The sequence below is a fragment of the Rhinatrema bivittatum genome, chromosome 13 (assembly GCF_901001135.1).
Source record: "Rhinatrema bivittatum chromosome 13, aRhiBiv1.1, whole genome shotgun sequence".
Taxonomy (NCBI): Eukaryota; Metazoa; Chordata; class Amphibia; order Gymnophiona; family Rhinatrematidae; genus Rhinatrema; species Rhinatrema bivittatum.
In genome coordinates, this window is record NC_042627.1 from 47067171 (window position 1) to 47083067 (window position 15897).

A 15897-nucleotide genomic window follows, 5' to 3' on the forward strand; every position below is an offset into this window, starting at 1 on the left:
GAGATGGAGGGCAGATTTATAAGCAGATAGTGTGCTAGGGAATGGGGCCTTACGCCATTTATTTTCTTTCTGTCTGAGATGTTGTTTGAGGATTCGTAGTTCGTTTGTAAACCACGGTTGTTTTCTGTGTGAGGTAGTATTGATTTTTTTGGTTGATAGTGGACATAATGCATTTGCTACTGTCTGTGATATTGCTCCACGAAAGGAGAGCTGAGTTGGGATTTGAGAGGTCTAAGTGAGGAAGTTCTTTGGCTAGGTGATTGCTGAGGACATCGGAAGGGCATGTTCTCCTGTAGTGAAAAGAGGAATGAAGGGGTTGTGTATTGTGGGTTTCTTCCATAGTGAAGGTAGCAGAGATTAATGAGTGGTCTGACCAGGGTATCGGGGTGCATTTGGGGGTGTGAGAGTGTGTGAGGCCGGCATTTATGAAAATAAGATCCAGGGTGTGTCCAGCTTTGTGGGTGGGGTTGTTGATGATCTGATTGAAGCCCATGGCTGTGAGGGAGGTGAGAAATGCCTCACAGTTGGTGGTGCATGGGATATTATCGACATGAAGGTTGAAATCCCCTAGGATAATGGCGGGGTAATCCAGATTTATGTGTTTAGCGATGAATTCTATAATGGGGGAGGCGTCTGAGTCAATTAGTCCAGGTGGGGCGTAAGTGAGGAGGATTTGGAGTTGGTTGGTTTTGAAAAGGCCTAATTCAATTTTGGAATCAATTTTGTTTTGGAGTTGGGATAGTCTCAGCTCTTTTTTGGCTGCTATGAGAAGGCCACCACCTCTTTTCTTATGTCTGGGAAGAGAAAAAATGTCATAGAGATGTGTGGGGAGTTGATTTATCAGGGCTGTATCTGTTGGTTTAAGCCATGTTTCCGTTATGGCGCAGATGTCAGGCTTTGAGTCTAGGAGGTAATCGTTGAGGATAAGTGATTTCTTGGTGAGGGATTGAGCATTGAAGAGAGTTAAGGAGAATAATGCGAGTCCTAGGAGTTGAGTAAAAGATGATGTCATGATTGGGATGAGAGTCTTGATGGAGTGTGATCGAGGTTGCATGACTGCTTTTCAGTGGTGAAGAGACTGTGGTGTAGGATGGGTATTGGGAATCCTGATGTCATTTTGATTTTGTTATGAAGAAGAGAAAGGGGTGGGTGCTGGGCGAGGCTGGGCGGATGCTGGATGACTGCTGGAAGAGAGGAGTGCTGGATGATTGCTGGAGGAAGACTGGAGGGATACTGGAAGCCTGTGCGGATCCGGTGTTACAGTGTTAAGGGAATGGTTGCAGGTGGCGTGGAGAGCCTTTGCCCAGGGTCCTGGGGCTCACAAAGGGGCAGGCCCCTTAGGTCACGCGACGCCGCCGGGATTGCCGTGGTATTTAAAGGCCCCTAGCCGGTGTTTGATAGGCTGGCTGGGTCTGATGGGGGCGCGGCTCAACTCACCACGCAGCTCTTTTTTTCCGTGTCGCTTCCGTGGCTCTCCTCCCCGCCTTGATGCCGGTTGACCTCAGATCTCTGCCCTCTCCGCGCGGCTCACCTCTGAGTGTGAGCAGGCTCCTGCCCCAAATAGGCCGCGCGAGCCTCGGCGGAGAGGAGGAAGTAGGATGGTCTCAGGGAGGGTGGTCGAAAGAAATTGATCCTTCTACACCTACCTTCTGAAAAAACCTCAAAACCTGGTTCTTCCGGAAAGCTTTCACTTAAGACAAATAATCCTGCTACAGTCCCCCCTCCCACCTAATATCATGCCCCACCATTCCTCTGTACATAGCTAATTTATTAAACCTTTTATATATGCTGTATTAAGTTATGCTATCAAGCATAACTATATGCTATATGCGCCAACCATCTGGAACACCATGCCCCCAGACCTTAGACAAGAACCTTGCATGCTGACATTCAGAAAGAAACTCAAGACTTGGCTATTTCTACAAGCCTTCCCTGATCTATGACCGCCCCAACTACAATAACTCGCCATGGTCCTCCAGTCGATGTACCCCATCCCTGACATGGCTTCTGACTCTATATTAAGTAGTTCCGAGTTTTATGAACTGATACTATTTAGTCAGGAACATATGATATTATTACAGCCCTGAGTATATGATATTTGATAGTTTTCAGTCCTGAGTACATGTTATTATTATAGTCCTGAGTATATGACTAGATATTATTTATTTCTGAGTTAGCCATGCCTCTGGCTCTTCCTCCTCCTAGTTCGAATGCCCCTGTTTTATTGTAACTTTTGTTCACTTTGTTCACTCTTCGCTTATTGCTCATGTTGATGTTAATGTTATTGCACCATTGTTTCTTGTAAACCGATATGATATGATTGGTATCATGAATGTCGGTATAAAAAAGCCCTAAATAAATAAATAAATAAAATAAATAATAATTTCATGTAAAACCGTTACCTGTATGTAGCCAGTTACTCAGTTAAGCTGTTAAAATGTACCATGTGATTACAAGGTCCGCCTTAGACATATTGTTATATGTAAACCGATTTGATATGCCAGATCGAATGTCGGTATAGATAAATAAATAAATAAATACATCCCTTCAGCCCCTGTCGACCATTGTCCATGTCACCGACTCACTCCTTCTGTCTCTCCCCTGGTGGACGAATCAAATCAATCTTCTACAGGGCTTGCCCTTTCAGGTGCCAAACCCTCAAATAACTCTAACCACCGATGCTTCCAACTTCGGGTGGGGAGCCCATGTTGCCGATCTCCAGACACAGAGTTCTTGGTCTTCAGAGGAAGCCAAACACCAGATAAATTTCCTGGAACTACCAGCAATTCGATATGCTCTCAGAGTATTTCAGGATCGCCTATCCAATCAAGTCATCCTGATCCAGACGGACAACCAGGTAGCCATGTGGTACATCAACAAACAGGGAAGCACAGGAGCCTACCTTCTGTGTCAGCAAGCTGCACAGATTTGGGTGGAGACCCTCTCCCACTCGATGTACCTCAGGGCCACCTACTTACCGGGAGTGGACAATGTGTTGGCAGACAAGTTGAGTCGCACCTTCCAACTGCACGAGTGGTCTCTAAACCCCTCAGTAGTGAACTCCATCTTCCAAAAATGGGGTTATCCTCAAATAGACCTCTTTGCGTCACCCCAGAATCGCAAAGTAGGCAATTTCTGCTGTCTCACTCGCAGCCAACATTATCCACCAAGAGACGCGCTCTCCCTAACATGGGTAACCGATCTCCTATATGCATTCCCTCCACTTCCACTTCTCTCGAAGACTCTCGTGAAGTTACGTCAGGACAAGGGAACCATGATCCTGATAGCACCCCACTGGCATCGCCAATACTTCAGGATCTCTCCATCCGCAGGCACATTCCTTTGGGAACAGACCTGCTTCTAATCACTCAAAACGACGGGTGCCTTCGCCACCCCAATCTGCAAGCCCTGACCCTGACTGCATGGATGTTGAAAGGTTAATCCTTCAGCCGCTTACCCTTTCTGATCCAGTCTCCCGTGTCTTGATTGCTTCACGGAAGCCTTCCACGAGAAAATCGTATTCTTACAAATGAAACAGGTTCACGTCATGGTGCTCTTCTCAGGCCCTTGATCCCTTTACCTGTCCAATCCCACAGTTTCTAGACTACCTCTGGCACTTGTCAGAGTCAGGTCTTAAAACTTCCTCCATCAGAATACATTTCAGTGCGGTAGCCGCCTTCCATAAAGGTATCAGGGGGGGTGTCCCTATCTCAGTACAACCCCTTGTAACACGTTTTTTGAAGGGCTTGCTTCACCTCAAGCCTCCTCTGCGTCCTCCGGCCCCTTCTTGGGACCTCAACCTAGTTTTGGGTTGGCTCATGAAACCACCAGTCGAGCCTCTTCAATCCTGTGACCTTCGTTATCTCACATGGAAAGTGATTTTCCTTTTGGCAATCACTTCCGCTCACAAAGTTAATGAATTACAGACTCTAGTTACCTGTCTGCCTTACACTAAACTTCTGAAGGACCGGGCAGTACTCCACACTCACCCTAAATTCTTGCCTAAGGTAGTTTCGGAGTTTCATCTCAATCAATCCATTATACTACCTACCTTTTTTTCCCAGGCCCCATTCCAATCCAGGAGAGCAGGCTCTGCATACCCTTGACTGCAAACGGGCTCTAGCGTTCTACCTAGACCGTACAGCTGCCCACAGGAGAAGCACTCAATTGTTTGTCTCTTTCCATCCTATCAAATTGGGGCAGCCTGTGGGTAAGCAGACTCTCTCCTCCTGGTTGGCGGACTGCATATCCTTTTGCTATCAGGAAGCGGGCATTCCACTTCAAGACCGTGTTAAAGCACATTCTGTGAGAGCCATGGCAACTTCAGTAGCACACCTATGCTCTGTGCCGCTTCCTGATATTTGCAGGGCTGCCACCTGGAGTTCTCTCCATACCTTTATAGCCCATTATTGCTTAGACAAAGCCGGAACAAGATTCCATCTTCTGCCAGTCTGTCTTGCGCAACCTATTTACAAAGTGATGTACCAACACCCTTCCGCCTGCCCGGTGGGGTTCAGGATGCCCTCGGCCAAATTTTATCCCAGGCCTAGTGCCTTGCACGCCTGAGTACAATTGGTGCATACTCGGACATCCTCAGCTCGGTTCTCACCCATATGTGAGGACTACCATCCTGCTTGTCCTGTGAGAAAGCAAATGTTGCTTACCTGTAACAGGTGTTCTCACAGGACAGCAGGATGTTAGTCCTCACGAAACCCGCCCGCCACACCGCGGTGTTGGGTTCGTAACGTTTTCTTATTTTATTTTCGGCGCTACCTGTAGCTTTTTAACAAGACTGAAGGGGGACCCCTGCTGGCTGCAGGGTTAGTGCCATGCTGGGCATGCCCAGTAGGGGCCAGTCAAAGTTCTGGAAACTTTGACAGAAGTGTTCCGTGATTGGGCTCCATCCTGTGATGTCACCCATATGTGAGGACTAACATCCTGCTGTCCTGTGAGTACACCTGTTACAGGTAAGCAACATTTGCTTTCACCTAAAGTCAATTGCCACCGGCTTGCTTGCCAGAAACAAGTGTTCAAATCCTGTAGAATACAAATGAATGCTGGAGCCTTTCTTCCTCAAGGGGGTCAAACAAGCAGGCCAATGCTTCCTCAAGGGGGTCAAACAAGCAGGTTAACAGTGCGCTCCGATGGAGCGCACTGTTAACCTGCCCTTGTACGCGCGTTTTCCCTTATCCCTTATTCAGTAAGGGGCGGAAAATGCGCATCCAACCCGTGGCACCTAATAGCGCCCTCAACATGCAAATGCAAGTTGATGGCCCCATTAGGTATGCTCACGCGATATTAAGTCGGACGTCCCGAGTAAAAAAAAAAAAAAAAAAAAGTGTAAAAAAAAAAAAAAAAAATTTAAAATTTGCCAGTGGCTGTCAGGCCGAAAAACGGGCGCTCAATTTTGCCGGCGTCCGGTTTCCGAGCCCGTGGCTGTCAGTGGGCTCAAGAACCGACGCCGGCAAAATTGAGCGTCTGCTGTCAATCCCGCTGACAGCCGCTGCTCCGGGTCAAAAGGAGGCGCTTGGGACGCACTAGTGTCCCTAGCGCCTCCTTTTGCCCATTTCTACCGTACCACCTAATTTAAATACAGAATCGCGCGCACAGGCGAGTGGCCTGTGCGTGCGCCGGGAGAGCGGGCGCTCGTCTGCTCTCCTGCGAACTTTACTGAATCGGCCTGAAGGAAAGCAGCTTGCTGTCATATATGTGATTATGTCATATACTGCTGCCATATATACTGCTGGCATATATGTGATTTACAGTACTACATTATAGCCTGGGGTTCCCTCTAATCTTGGGAGCGTTGTTCAGGGAGAGTTGTCGCCAGCTAGTTTTTGCTGAACCCAGCCCTTCCCAGCAGGATGCGGGAATAGGTTCAGAAGGGGATCTGTCAGTTTTCGCTTCGTTTTGAGGCCCCCTTGACTGGATTTCTTTGCCAACCTAAAGAAAAAAACAAAAAAACTTTAGGATCGCAGACTGCAGAATCCCGCAAGCCTGGTCTCGTGGGTAAGCATCAGAGTACTCCTCAGCCTGCTGCGGGTCACTCTGATGGGGACCCAGGTGGCACGGATGACAAAAGCGATTCTTACAAAGCATTCTGTCAGAGATAAGTTGCTGGCTCTTCTCACCCTGATACAGAAGATGTTGGGGTTTTGATTCCATTTCTGAACCAAATAAGTTACTTCCCCATTATGGATACTATTCAAGGCTTTATGATCTTGGATGGGATGCTCCAGAAGCTCATTTTAAAGGGGAATGAGCCTTGCTAGGGCTGTACCCCCTGTATCCAGCAGCTAGAGAGAGAGCAGTTGCGTTTTCTGAAATGGGAATACGCTGGTGTGTTCTGTCTCCAAGTGAACTATCATACCTGTGGAAGGGGTGCAGCACTGAAGGATGCAAATAGCCTCTTGCTGCTCCCTGGTGGCTCGCACTTGTCTGATTCGATCTCAAGAAGTTGATGAGTCTGGTTTGAATACCAGGACAGTGAAGAAACAGGCTGCCACCTTTCTGGATACAGCCTGGATCTGGTTGTACCTCTGCCAGAGGAATGGCTTTGGGATAGCAGCCAGACTGCTTCTGTGTCTGAAGTGTTGTTCGACCGATACAATTTCAAAGTTTAATCTTACAGAATTGCCCCTTAAAGGATCACTCTTGGGAGTGAGTTAATAAAAAAAAAAAAAAAGCACACCAAAGAAAGATGGCCGATAAATGAGTCCAGGTTTCTTGGTTGCTAGAAGGGCAGCTTCTCAGCCTCTGAGTAGGGCTCAGGTCCTTTTAGTCTGGGCATCCCAGATGTAGCGCAGGCTTTGGTGGAGGTGTCTCCCGACCCCTTCAGCGAAGGTTTGTGACCCATTTCACTGCAGGAGATAAGGGGATCACCTATTTCCTTTTATACGGTAGGAGGTCAAGTTCACATCAGACCAGTAGGTTCTGGAGTGGAAAGGGAAGGCTATGCTCTACAGCCTTTTCTGCATCCCTAGGGATGTCTTCATGGCATATCTCTGTATTCCTCCACAGAAAAGGCAGGCAGTGAAGCTTGTTGTCAAGGATCCTGAACTGATGGGCCGTGATTCCAGTGCCTAATTCTGAAGAAGCTAGGGGCCGTTAATCTATTTATTTCATTATTCCCAAGAAGAAAGGTTTCTCTATCCTCATCCTGGACTGAAAAGGGGGATCATTGGCGAGGGACTCAATTCTGTATGGAAACCTTAAGCTCAGTGATAATGGCAATACAGTCAGGGGAATTTCTACATTTCTGGATCTGTCAGAGGCGTATCTACATATGCCCATTCAGCTGGAACATCAGCGGTTCTCCGCAGTTCACTGTTTTGGAGTAGCATTATCAGTTTTGAGCGCTACCTTTCAGTCTCACCACCGCACCCAGAGCCTTTGCCAAGGTCAGGGTGGTGATAGCGGCAGGGTTGAAAAAGGATGGCAGTCTGGTTCACCCATGCCTAGCTTGGTTAATTCGGGCCAGGAGAGAGTCTTCAGACCCTCACGTAAGGTGATCTCCTGGCCAAGAGCAGTCTACAGACATCTCAGACACTGAACTGTCTCTGTGTTTGTGTCGACACGAAGCAAGGCAGAACGATCCTGCTGGAAGGCCACATTAAGAAACTGCTGGCGCATGTGTAGCTATTGACAGATATTCCCAACGGTGTGGTCTTACAGCTGCTAGTTTTGATGGCAACCACCTGGAGGTGGTTCCATGGGCAAGGATGCATATGTGTCCTCTTTGGCACATACTGTTTGCATGAAGTCTCAGCACTACTCAATGCAGCTTCAGTTACCGATGTAGATTAGCATCCAACTGCAGTAGTAGTTGAAAGCGAATATTCTAAGGAAAGTTGTCCCTAGAGACCTTTGACTGGCTGGTACACACAATGGGGCTCACTTTCAGGAGTTGATAGAGCAGCGGCTCTACTCTGGGGCTTCACTTGTCTGGAAGCATGTGCCATTCGACTGGCATGCTTGCGGTTCGTCAACCGCTTGCAGGGTCAAGTGGACAGAGTAAAGTCAGACTATACGATGACTGTGGTCTATGTCAATTGCCAAGAAAAAGCTAAAGGCCAGCAAGTGTCATAGGATATAGCCTAGCTCAGGAACTGGAAAGAGGTATGTTTTAAGGGAAGGGGAGGGAAAAGGCAGTTTAAGAGCTGATTTTTTTTTTTTTCTGCAGGCAGAGTCTGGATCGAGAGACTGCAAGATGTCAGACGAGGCATGCCGGCTCATAGTGGCCCTCTGGGAGTCTACTGTTTTAGACTTCTGCAGATATCGCACAGTGCGGAGGCAGAAATGGCCGGAAGGCAAGCTTCTGTATGTCCTTTCCCCGTGGCCCATGTTGGGCAGAGTGATTCGAAAGATCAAAAGACACACGAGATTAGTGCTTATGGTGGCTCCAGGTAGGTTCAGGAGGCCGTGATATTCACAATTGTGGAGGTTCCTGGTGAACTCTTTCCAGTTTACGATCCACAGGAACTTGCTATGTCAGAGACCTATTCTTTTCAAAAATCCAGCTTGATTTTGTCTTACGGTATGGCCCTTGAAAGGATTCGGTTGCTGAAGCATGGATTTTCCACTGCTGTGTTTTCCACCTTGCTTCAAGCAAGGAAGTTTTCCACTTCTTAGCTTACGTTAGAGTTTGGAGTGTGTTTGAGGCTTGATGTGAGGAATGAGGCATGCTTCCTCATTTGATGAAGATTCCGCTCATTTTGCAGTCCTTACAGGATGGGTTCCTTAAAGGCTTGGCTCTTAACTCCTTGAAGATACAGGTGGCAGATCTTCCCCGGTTCAAGGATCAGTTGAATGGTAGACCCTGATCATCCCATTCAAATGTGATCCGGTTTTTGAAGGAGGTGAAACGTTGATCTCCCTTATGGTTGCTGGTGATCTTATGGGACCTTAATCTGTTTCTAGAACTTTGGGGCAAGTTTCACTTTTTGGCCACTGTCACCTCTCCTTGAGGTTACTGAGTTTGAGGATGGTGTTGTCTTGGCAATTTGTTCTGCACATGGTTTTTGTGCTGCAGACTCTTTGGCCGGGGTCCGTTCCTGTGGGTGTCTCCAGGGGCAGACCAGCTTCGGTCTATTCCATCTTTTTTTTTTTGCCAAGAGTGGTCTTGGCCTTTTGCTTTGATCATTCAGTTTCCCTGCCAATGCAGGAAGAGAGAGAGAAAGATATGAACAAATATCCTCTGTTGCAGACCTTGGGTGTCAAGAGGCATCTGATGAAGTAGTTGGAGGTTTCTAAACCTCTCATGAGCACTGACTGCCTGTTTATTCTCCACGGTGACAATAAACAAGGTGAGTTGGCAGTACGAGCTACCATAGCCTGCTAGATTAAGGAAGTTATCACAGTCGCATTTATGAATACTGAGCAACGTTACCTAGATGGGTTAGGGCTCATTCTATTAGGGCTCGAGCAGTGTCATGGCAAAGCTTCAATTGTTGTCTCCTGTCGAGTTTTGCCGAGCTGTGACGTGATCCTCCATTAAATACCTTTCCAGGTATTGCTGCCTGGGTGTGCAGACCCGGAGAGGGCCATAACCTTTGATTGTGCGGTGTGGGTTGGACAGAGGGCAGCCTCCCGCCCTAATCAGGTGTAGCTTTGGTACATCCCACTGATGTGGATTAACCTGTCTGAATGCTAAGAGATGAGAAATTACTACCTACCTGATAATTTCCTTTTCTTTAGTTAAGACAGGTTAATCCACCTTGGCTGCTGGTCTGTGGTCCTATTGTCATCCCGAGTGGCTGAGTTTCCAGGGATGACTGGTAAGTCTCAGTTTCAGTCCCTAGATTAGTGATATTACACTCTTTGTCAGAGCTCAGTATTCCCTGTTTTCTGACTGCTTGAGTGTTTGTCTGTTAATAGTTATAATCAAATAGTTAGTCTGTCCACAGTTGACTTTTGCAGAGAATACTGGTGGCTTGATGTTAGTGCAGGGATATATATACTGTAAGCTTTGCTCCTTCTCCATCTGCTGGCAGAGGTGCATAACCTACTGGCATGGATTAACCTGTCTTCATTAAAGAAAAAGAAATTCCTGTTTGTATTCTGGATCAGTCCAGACGAGTAGGTTTTGTATCCCTACCAGCAGATGGAGACAGAGAACAAAACCATGAGGCACTGCTGCATAACTAAGAGTGCCACTTGTAGTCCCTCAGTATTTCTCTGTTTCCAGCAGATGGTAGAGGTGCATACATACAGTCTGGAAGTGTTTTTAAAAAAAAAAAAAAGAGGATTCAGTTCCCTGAGGTGTTAGGTTCCTTCGTGGGCCATCCATCCGGTAGAGCAGGGCAAGCGGGGGTTGGCAGTCCCTGTCAAGACTCGTCCCATTTTTGGGAGGAGGGGGGTAGATAGCCAGGGGCCCTGGTTCCCTCAGTGTGCCTGGTTCCTCAGCAGGTAGCCTTCAGAAGCAGGGGAGTATTTCTTTCACTTTTTTTCTTTTTGGCCCTGTTTCTTTAAAAAAAAAAAAAAAGCATGGGCCAAATTGCCTGCCTTAATCGGGGTCAGGTTAGTGCTGAGTTTCAGGACCAGGACAGCGGTGAGTGTGAACGCGGTAGCTGAGTTTATTTTTAGGCCTGACTGCCCCGATATGCCAGCAGCTACGCAGCATGGCAGACTTGGCTGCGATATGAGGCAACCTCACCTCAATGCGGCCTTGTTTTGCTGCAATTGTGCTTCGGGGGGGATGGGGGCGGGACCTCGGCGGGACCCCTGGGGAATGGTGAGAGAGTGCAGGCGGCTGCATCAACTTCTCAGGCTCTGGGGGGGGGGGGGGGGGGTCAGAGGAGCCAGTGGCCATTTTTGCAGCACAAGCACTAGTGCAGCTCTCATTTCTGAGCTCCAGTATTCCCCCCCCACCAAGCTTTTTCTTGTGGGAAAGGACCCTGCTGGTGGCAGGGGACGGGGTGAGGCTTGTGAGGGAGTCTATCAGGACTCTTCCTCCTCGGACCCGGATGCCATTTCCCCGGGTTTTGTGCTTCGCCTTCAAAAGGCTTATTTAGCCTGGAAGGAGTTAGGAGCAAAGAGGTCCTTACCTAGGAAGTCCCGGGCAGCCAAGCGGTTTAGAGGGCCTGTGGAGTCAGGAGGGATCCTGCGGATGCCGGGACTCGGGCGAACCCCGGAGGAGGGCGATTCGTCGGATAGCCTGGATGATCCTGAGCAGCTTCAAGGGGGTCTGGTGGTACCAAACAAGGACCCTATTAGTGCCCTGGGATATCTGAGGTAGAACCTGGACCGGGATCCTTTGAAGGTCTTTGAGGATCCCATGCAGGATCCAGACGCTCAGGACCTGAAGGCGGTTCCAGTTGCGGAAAATGAACTGCGAGTGCTCCGGCTGTTCTGGAGAGAGGAACTTGTTCCATTGATTTCCCAGGCACTGGAGGAGCTCAGCATTAAAGACGACCAGGAAGACTCAGACAAGGAAGGAGTGAATTCGCCCCTGGAGGGTCTGCAAGAACCCCCTACCACTTTTCTGTTGCCAAAACAGGTGAAGTTGGTGGATCAGGAGTGGGAATCTCCTGAGGGGGGCCTGAAGGTCATGAGAGCTATGGGGAAGTTATATCCTTGCCGGAACAGACCTTGGAGTTAATGAGAATTCACAAGGTGGATGCAGCCGTTTTCTGTGGTTACTAAGAAGACTAACTTCTCAGTGATGGGGGTGGCGGCTGTCAAGGATCTCCAGGATAGGAAGCTGGAGATTCGTCTCAAGCGGCTTTTTGAAGTCTCAGCTTTGGTCCTTTGGGCAATTGTGTGCAGAAGTCTGATGCATAGAGCCTGTTTGTTCTGGGTGCAGAAGGCGCATGACAAGCATTCAGGAACGGCATTTGAAGCAGTGTAGGTGGCCCGTTTAGAGGCGGGAGTGGCCTATGTGACCGATGCTCTGTATGACATGGTATGGACTTCTGCCGTTGTGGCTACAAAATTGGTTAGGAAGTTGTCAAACCTCCTTTTCAGGGGGAAGCTCCTCTTCGGCGAGGATTTGGAGAAGCTCGTGAAGCAGTTGGGAAAGGCAATAATTTGCCTGAAGACAGAAAGAGTCCTAGGAAGTCCTTTCCGCCGCGAGTCTGTTTTCGACAGGCTAGGAGATTTTGAATGGGCAGAGCCCATTAGTATCTCAGAAACAGAGTTTGGGCAGACAGCAGTCCTTTCAGAATCAGCTCAGTTCCACAAGGAATGGTGGGTCCCGAGGTGGAAGTAAGGTTGGACGATGAAGGTATGAGGTTCCTCTCCTCTCAGGAAGCTATCGGAGGGAGGCTCTCTGTTTTATGAGAAGTGGACCAGAATAGTATTGGACCAGTGGGTCCTAGAGGTGATAAGAGACAGTTACACCTTAGAATTTTCTCGGCCACTCAGGGACACCTTTGTAATTTCCCGCTGTGTCTCCCAGAGTAAGCGGGAGGTGGTGCAGGACACGCTGCAGCGCTTGCAACTTCTACACACCATTGTTCCAGTGCCCCCTCAGGAGAGAAGGCAGGGCAGGTATTCAGTGTACTTCATAGTGTCAGGGAAAGAAGTCACCTTCGGACCTTTCTCAATCTGCAGAAGGTAAATGCTGCCCTATGGGTGCCGTGGTTTCGGATGGAGATTCGCACAGTGAATAGCGGTGGTGCTCAAAGGGGAATTTCTAGCATCCTTGATTCTGTTAGAGGCCTACCTTCATATCTTTATTCGACCCGAACATCAGCATCTGAGATTCTTGGTTCTGGGAGAGCATTTTCAGTTTTGAGCTCTTCCCTTTGGGTTGGCAACGGTGCCGACCACATTCATCAATGTGATGGTGGTAGTGGCGTCGGCTCTCAGGAAGGAGGGTGTCCTGGTGCACTCTTACCTAGACAATTGGCTGATTCAAGTGAAGTCTGAGATAGAGTGTGGTCATTCAGTCCAGTGGGTACTCTAGCTTCTGGGGGCATTGGGCTGGGTGGCAAACCTTGCAAAGAGTCATCTGAAGCTGACTCAATCTTTGGAGTATCTGGGCACTCACTTCAATACCCGACTGGGAAAAGTGTTCTTGAGTTCGGAGAGAGTCCTCAAGCTGCAGAGTCAGGTTCTTCGGTTCCGGAGCCTGGCAGTGCTCAAGGTCTGGGATTACCTGCAGATTCTAGGGTTCATGGCTTCTATGCTGGACTTAATGCCATGGGCTTTTGCTCCCATGGGTCCTCTACATGGGGCTCTGTTATCCTGGTGGAATCCGCTGTTGGAGGAATTTCAGCAGTTCAAAGAAAATCGGCCCAGGGTCAGTGGTCGCCAGAGGAGGTGACTTGGTCAATCAACCAGGGCAGTGCTCAAGGCCTTGTTGGTGTTTCTTCCGCTCATTCAGAGCAAATCGATGCGAGTATTCTCGGATAATGTGACAACTGTAGCTTACAACAATCAGGGCGGTACAAAGAGTCATCTAGTGGTGCTGGAGGCGCAGGAGTGTTCGTGTAGGTGGAGAAACATCTGGAGAGACTAGCTGCTTTTCATATGACCGGAGTGGACAATGTGCAAGTGGACTTCATCAGCAGACAGCATCTGGATCCAGGGGGCTTGGAATTGTCGGCGGAAGCCTTCGCCTTGCTGCAAGCAAGGTGGGGCAAACCAGGGATGACCTCATGGCGATTCTGACAAATGCAAAAACAAAGCGCTTTTTCAGTCGCAGACAAGAGGTCAGATCGGAGGCCAGTGATACTCTCTTTCAACCATGGCCAACGCACCTCTTGCTGTACATGTTTCCTCTGTGGCTGCTCGTAGGACGGGTGCTGCGGTGCATTGAAGTTCATCCGGGTAGAGTAATTCTGGTGGCACCCGAGTGGCCATGTCAGCCATGGTTTGCGGATCTTCTGCGTCTGGCGGTAGACAGACCCATTCGCTTGGCTCCTCTCTCAGGATTACTTAGTCAGGGACCCATATTTACAGACCAGGAGGATCGCTTCTGTCTAGCGGCTTGGCTGATAAGAGGCGGAGGCTCCGTTTGATATTCGAAGCCGGTGATTGCAACTTTGCTTCAGGCGAGGAGACCATCCACTTCAATGGCATATGTCCAGGTGTGGAGCGTATTTGAATCCTAATGTTTGCTGAATAAAGAGCAGATCTTAGAGGTGGACATCCCGCAGATCTTGGACTTTCTGCAGTGTGGGATAACTAAGGAATTTAGCGTATAATTCCCTTTGGGTCTAGGTAGCACCTTTAGGTTCCCTGCATGGCAGGATTCAGGGGGGACTGCTGGCATCTCATCTAGATGTGGCTCGTTTCCTGAGAGTAGCAAAGCATCTGCATCGTCTGGTGCAGATCTGTCTGGCAAGGAATTTGAATTTGGTTCTTCAGGTGCTGTGTGGGGCCCCCTTTTGACCTAATGAAGGATTTAACCTTGAAGACTGTTTTCCTGGTGACCATCTGTTCAGCTAGGTGAATTTCTGAGCTGCAAGTGTTGTTGTAGGGGACCCTTTCCCCTACAACAGAATTTCTGAGCTGCAAGTGTTGTTGTAGGGACCCTTTCCTCTGTTTTTCGGACAATGGGGTCTCGTTATGCACGATTCCTTCCTTTTTGCCGAAGGTAGTGTCCTCTTTTCACCTTAATCAGGTGGTCGAGCTTCCAGCCTTTTCAAACTTGGCAGCCGATTCTTCGATGGCTTGAACTTCACTTACTGGACATGCGTTGTATCCTTTTTCGATATCTCAAGTAGACAAATCCCTTTCGGAGACTGGATCATCTGTTTGTCCTGTTTAACGGAACAAAGAAGGGAAGTAAGGTTTCCAAAGACACTCTTGCTTACTGGTTAAAGGAGACGATAGCTTCGGCTTTCATCAGCAAGGACTGGCCAGTGCCAGAGGAGTTGAGTGCATTCCACTAGTGCACAGGCAACCTCATGGGCGGAGTGTGAACTGCTGTCTCTGCAGGAGATCTGTCGTGCAGCGACATGGTCTTCTCTTCACACTTTCACCAAACATTACTGCTTAGATGTGCGTGTTCCTGATGAAGCGATGTTTGGAGATAGTATATTGCATTTGGGTCTTTCGGATTCCCGCCCAGAATAGAGGGGCTTGGGTACATCCCACTCGTCTAGATTGATCCGGGGTACGAACAGGAAAGGAAAATTGGTTCTTATCTGCTAATTTTTGTTCCTGAAGTACCACAGATCAGTCGAGAGACCCATACCCTTCTGACAAAAGACTTCCTCGCGTCTGGATATGGCTAAGCTGATTAAGCTGGCATTTTATTTGATCAGAGTGATGAAAACTCTACATAGTTGGTATAGGTTTTGTTAAATCAAGGGGGCCTAGTTTGCAGGGGGCTTCAACTTTAAGTCTCTGTTTGCCCAAGGTTTATTGGGATTTGTTAAGGTGGACATCTTGGCTTGGATACAGGTCAATACTGAGGAACTGCAGGTGGCACTCTGTTATGTAGCAGTGCCTCAAAGTTTTGTTCTCTGCCTCCATCTGCTGGTAGGGATGCATAAATCCAGTCATCTGGACTGATCGTGGTACTTCAGGAACAAAAATTAGCAGGAAAGAACCAATTTTCCTTTACAGGTAAGTAGCAATTTCTCATTAGTGGTTAAATTCCCAGATCGGGTCCTGCACTCCCTAGGCTAACCAAGGCTGGGGATGCTATGGAGGTAAGCGTTCACAGCAACTGATGGGGAAGGGAACTATACTCGTTGTGAAGTGGTGACATCCAGTAGCCAAATTTAGGGCACCTGATTGCAGAGTTCTGGAAGGAGCTCTGGTGCATGGACAATCTCTCCAATGACTTGACTAAAACAAATTGGGAGGGGATATAAAAGAGAGGAGAAATTCCACACACAGTTGAAAATGAAGGCTCAATAGTGCCAGCCCTGGTTCCAAAAAAAAAAAGTATATTTGTAATTGCTGGGTAATCAGCTTAAAAAAAAAAAAAAAAAGCTCAAT

The 15897-nt window shown here is 48.3% G+C and overlaps 1 protein-coding gene across 4 annotated transcripts in view; it reads left to right on the plus strand.

Moving 5' to 3' along the window:
• Window positions 1-15897, plus strand: part of ZNF280D (zinc finger protein 280D) — a 570468-nt gene that overhangs the window by 285839 nt on the left and 268732 nt on the right. The window lies entirely within an intron of this gene.